General features: G+C 40.7%; 1 protein-coding gene across 1 annotated transcript in view; it reads left to right on the top strand.

Annotated features, from left to right (window-relative positions):
- ULK4 (unc-51 like kinase 4) overlaps positions 1–6,000 on the top strand; it is a 1,855,260-nt gene that overhangs the window by 1,004,212 nt on the left and 845,048 nt on the right. The gene's annotated exons all lie outside the window — the stretch shown is intronic.

The following is a 6,000-nucleotide window of genomic DNA, read 5'->3' as shown; positions in this document are numbered from 1 at the left end:
GCACACTTCATTATGGCGACCCTGACAAGAAAGTGGTCTGCACAGGAGCAGTGGCGGCCCCTTGCATCAAATCAGTCAAAGTAATCTGGAAACCTCTTTAATGATGGCAATGTATTGCAAGTAGTTCTGACTTTTGCATCCGCAGTGTTGAATACAGATGCACTACTTTCATGCGCACACTAACTCACTTGTTAGGCTTTACCACCACCAAACTGTGTTTCTGTACATTGTGTTCATTCATAGACAATCAAAATGTTTTAAAATGTGAGAGTGCACCTTTATTTATGCATATTTCCGTTGTTTTTAAAAAATATTAACCCCTGTTGAGCACACATTAACTGTGAATATTTAATTGATCCTTTTTATTTTTTTTATTTTTACAATCCCCATTGCCCATGGAACTTGTCCGAAGTCTTTACAGTGAACAATGTGCACATTTGCTTAGAAAATATTACCTTCTTCCTCCAGTGGACTTCTAAATTAAAACCACTCGCCACCAGGTTACAACTTGCAATAAAGCGCTGTGTAGTCCTCCCAACAAAAAAACGACTTTATAAATGCTGTCTCTTGGTTGAAGTTAAATTACTGCAAAATCGTTTGCATTAGCATATCCAGGAGTGCATCAATATAATCAAATATGCGCACAGCAATCATGTCAGCCTGTTGCCAAACCATATGAAATGCCACCTGCAGGGATTTTCTTGTTGTAAATCCCCCAAACTTCTTAGTTTTTCTGTACATTGATTGCGCCCTCTGCTGAGGAGAGAGGCCCGCACACGTCTCAGTCTTGAACTAAATGTACACAGCCATTCATCCTTGTACAGCTCACACTGGTGAAATGAGTGTGACTTGATGCCCGTCATGTCTACTGGTTTGTGCATGGGATATAGATTTTGTGTGTTTGTGTAGCTAGAATGTGGGCTCACCATCCCTGCCTGAGTTATAAGACCTTTAAAAGCACATGCTCTTTCCCCCTCCTCTGTTTGCCTTCCTTTGTGCATTGCTAGCATGTGTCTCTACAGTTGAACCTACAGCCATGTTTTGTGCAAAATGTCTGGATAATTACAGTCACCCCATGGCAGTTCATTTTAACATGAAAAAAGACAGGGCTGAAAAGCTTGCATGGATTCAGAGACGTTATAGCATCTCCAACCTCTGTCTGCACCAGATTCCAGTTATGATGTCTTTACTCTCAGCAAACTCTCCACCACAAGCTTCTGCCCCCTCTATCCAAGGTTTTGAAGCCTTACTTTTCCTAAACCTTCTGACCTTGCCGCTGAAGAGGGAAATCTCTGCAGTCCTCGCAAAGGGAGGACTGACTGCAAACCATCCAGATCCTCTAATGCAGACAAGTCCATATTGGCCTTCAAGAACCATCATCCCAAGCGAGTGCAGTCAACTTTATTGAGACCTCAGTCAAGCAGCATTCCCCTTTCTACTGATGAGGCTTGAGCCGCAGAAAGGAAACTCACCTCAGATTGCTATTTATTTTCAGCGTTATTGTTACACTGCCAAATATCTAAGTTGGGTTTTGGACCCTGTTGCAAGGTGCAGGGGAATGCAGGCAGGATGGAGAAGAGGAGCGGTACAGTGAAGCTGTAAGTTTCACATAGTACCCTCCCCAATATGAAAGCCTTCCTGTTCGTCTAGCATAAATAAGAAACTGTGACAGATATATTAAATGTTATGGCTGTGGTGTGCCCAAAACTAAAACCAAAACCAAAGCTTCCCTGGATTCAGCTGGCACAACTCAGCCATTTGTCTTACACCTGCCAAAGTTGATACCTGCCCCTCACCTACTACCAGCTATTACGTGTCTAAGAAAGCCCACCAATGCACATTGTTTTGCCAAAGACTGAAGCCCAGATCTTTTTTTCTGAGTTTTAAGTTTCTGAGTTTTACGCTCAGAAACCAAAACTCTTGACTTCTGATTCAGACATGGAATATGTTGATGATCGCATATCAGCCCATGTTGGGCCATCTTGCCAGTATTCCCTTTCTTCACAAACACACCAAAAATATCTCTGACCAGGAAGCTATCATGGTCTATGTTTATATTTGGACATACAATGCAACCCCTCCACCACTAGCTTCAAAAGAGACCTGAAACCCCATCTCCTCAACCAATACTGGAACACATGAGAAATTCTTGAACTATGTTCTTTTAGTCTTTCTCTCTCAGTTCTGACCCCGTTGAGAAGCAGGCTGCTTTCTTTGTTTGCCTCTTTTGCCTAAAAGGTCTTTCTCTCTCTGGACTCAAAATATGCGATTTGTCCACAATCAGTAACCACCCTAAGGGCCGATCTGTCAGTGTACGTTTTTTTTTTTGTATTCCACCCTCATTTGCTGATATATATATTTTCATGTGTATATATTGTTGTTTGTACTTGAACCAAGAATGCTACGCATCATATACTCGGTGACTGGATATTTGCCTTGCTCTTGATTCTGTAAAGTGCTCTGATACCTTCAAGTCTAGCTAGCGCTATATAAAAGCTATAAATAAATAAATACTCCGTGAACAGATGTGGTTGTACAAGTGAATGCGACGGTTATGCTGCAGTTAGCATGACCTTATATCTGAGGTTTCCACAACATCTTACTCTCTAGTTGACCCATTAGCAGTCTTATAATCCAGTCTGAGCATGCACTCCTACACCAAAAGAGCACCGTGTCTAGCTGCTCGTGGACTGCGCGACTCACCACCCTGAAGCCAGGCAGTCTACATGCCTTCCAAACGCTTCCCACAATGTAAGAACTAATCATTCCCTAATAACATGTCAAAGGATGCCTTAACTGCCAGAATATATCTCGTGCCCCGAGGATAACCTGTTACTTACTTTGATTGTCAAAGTGGGAGGAAAAGGCTGACCGAAAAAGGTGCAAATCGTCTGCTTTAATATCGTCAGCACATTGCTACTGTGAATGATTAATGCCAAGGCCATTTGGTGGCAAGGGTTTGCCAGCACATCTCTGGACTCCTATACCTTTTTAAACTGCTGGTTGTTATCACAAACAGATCACTACTAGCGCTGTGATGCCCTCAGCCCTCAGGTATATGCTGAATTCATGATGACATCTGTTAGCTGCTCACTGCCCTCATGTTTAAGTCTTCAACATAAAGAAGAAACAACTCGAATTTAATGAGCATTGTAAAATGGCAAAACCGATTATTTGTGTTGGAACTCAGCTGAGCGTCCGAGCTTAGCTAGTTTAGACAGTTATATGTTGCCTGGCTTTAGCATTAGTTTTATATATTGTCAGCCCTGCCAGCCACAGCGCCTCTTGAAGTTCGTAAAGGGCCTTCTTCTCCTCCTATGAACTTGGCTTGTGCACAACAGTGCTAATCGTATAGTACGGGTGCCTATCATGTTATTCGCCAGCCAGGTCCAACCTCTTATTAGACTGACCATGGTCACTCACAGTATGCCCTTCCCAGTAGTGACTTTTCCTGTTGAAAGTCCCTTGTTGGTATGTATTGCATTTTTTCAACCACATACCTTTCACATAAAATTCAATGGTCCCATTGGATTTCAATGATATTGTACTCTCCCTCTGAGGCTGCATACAATGGATAATGACAGCTTTTTATAGGTCTATCCTTTTTTTCTCTTTCTGACATTTTTCTCATGTTATTTTTTTTGTTGCAAAAAAAGTGAGTGTATAAAATTAGCCTCCTTTGGACAGTCACATTACATGCTTTAAATGTCTTGCAACTGTGCTTGTTGACTTCGGCCACCTCCTATTACCTCTGATGGAGTTAGGCCTTTGAGCTTGACCACTGCATCAATTAGTGAGCTACAGAAAGCCATATTGACTTTCCTCTTTAGCCCCATAGTTGGGACATTGTGGGTGCTTACCCAAAGAGAGGCACTGAGCCTGCCAATATTTGTCCCATAGACATTAGAATAAATGATCTTTGTAGGGTTACTGACCCAGCTTGTTTATGTTTTCCATATATGCTGATCGTTCTTAAAAAGTGGAGACTTCAGATCGCTTCCTACCTAAAATGTGGGGCAAATTCTCTATTGCCTCCGGCCCCTTTGGCGAATTTAGGGACTATATGGTCTGGTATTCACTATCACCCTTCTGTGACTTAATTGAACATCTTGTATGTTTTGTATTCGTATTTTTCATGTAATGTTTCTCTCTCTAAAATGCATGTGTTTTCTTCACATTTTCATTGCCGTTTGGTTTCTTTTTCTTGGCTGTAACTTGCAATGAGCAGTTTTAGGTGTTGAACGTTATACAGTGGTGGAATTTCTACTTTACATCGGATATTTTTTTATTCTTAATTGATTGCCTTTCCGCACACAAAAGAAAAAGTTAGCATTCTTAGGAAAATTATTTTACTGTATCCTGGAAAATTAATCACCTTCTCGGAAAATAAAATCTGTTAATAAAATTCATTTAATTTAGATGAGGAGAGAATGGTTTTTGTTCTCACAGCCAACCTAATTTGCATTAATTTTGCATTAGTATACTCTGGTTCTGTTTTAAGCTAGTATTATCTTACGGAGACAGATGTTCATTCCCTCCAGCGGGCGAAGTTCTGAAGCCTCAGGCTGCTATTGTGCTACAGCTTTGTGCCAAAAAACGCAGTTCGATCCAGGATTCTATACCTGAGGCCATATAGCCTGAATTTTACTTTTACCTTTTAACATCAGGTGACCATTCATAGCTAAGTGTAAACGTCCACATTTTAGTCCAGGACAGCATGCTTTGTGCATCAGTAGTAAGATCATAAGATCCGGCTACCTTCGTAATGATAAAGTAGAGTGGTTCTATGAAAGTTCCTCAAGCAAATGAAATGCTGTTAAGAGTAAAGTACTGACTCCTAAGAGAGGGCACCCACTTCATTCGAGCCTTGTCATAGAAGAAGGATAGCCAATGTTTCTAGGAGGACTGAAATGAGTCGGTCTGCTTTTGAGAAAACAAAAAACTAAAGTGAGAGGGAAAATAAAGATCCAGCCATAGAGAAGAGAGACGAGCAAAGAAAGAAGAGGGTAAATGACATTGGAAGATAAGAGTCACTGACGTCTTAATTAAACAGGAGTGAGCATTGACTTACAGGTTTAGATAGGAATAAGGAAGTCCATGACAGGAGAGCCGTCTTTACTCTAAGAAACAAAAGGCCAATATTGAAATAGCATTCGGGATGCACACACAAAAATTCCTACCTGGTATTTAGGAGCGTAAATACGTGGAAGGATAAATCCAATGAATTCACTAACTTGTGGAAGAAGCATGGTACTGTGGTTGAATAACAGGTCCTGGTTCCTTATGAGGAACTCGAAGTAAGACATCAGTCAACCAATGTACAGTTTTGCCTATAATATAAAGGGTTACAAAATAATTATTCTTTGTATAATCTATTTCTTCAAGTAACCTATTTATATGATTCCTTATTACTTGTATTAATCACTGGACAGGTAGTTTGAACTTATGGGAGTGTCTCTTAATTATAATTGATTTCAGAGATATTCTTGAAGGATGAGGCACCACTGTTGTTTAATGTTCCAAAGTGAGCCCATTTTTGTTGTTAGAACTTTTATTGAAATGTTTAGAAATAATATGTTTAAATAGCAGACTGTTTGAGCTCCCAGTATTTTTCTTCAAGGCTATTTTAGTTTTTTATTTTGAGGCTGCTTTGAGGTGACCGGCCTCAGACTTTGCTGTCCACCCAGAATTGGTTGTCAGCCAAGGGAGTCTCTACATCACTGTAAATATTGGCGTGGATAGATTGGGTGGAATCTTTTTCACTCCTGAGACTGGTTTGATGTAGTAGGTAGATCAGCCTAGGCCACTAAATATAATGGCGAATGTTACATTAGCTGATTTGGCAAAACGGATGGATGAGTTTTGGGTGATGTTCAAGCATCACTCATGGATATGTCTTTTGACGGGATTCGCTTTTTTTGGTAAGGCCAACTCCACCCTCAAGCGTTTCAACAAGAGAAGAGCCACTGTGCACTCCCTCAGTTGCTCCATACTCACAAG

Source organism: Lissotriton vulgaris, chromosome 10 (assembly GCF_964263255.1).
Source record: "Lissotriton vulgaris chromosome 10, aLisVul1.2, whole genome shotgun sequence".
NCBI lineage: Eukaryota > Metazoa > Chordata > Amphibia > Caudata > Salamandridae > Lissotriton > Lissotriton vulgaris.
Note: the sequence above shows the minus strand (reverse complement) of the source record. Positions and strands in the feature narration are given on the sequence as shown.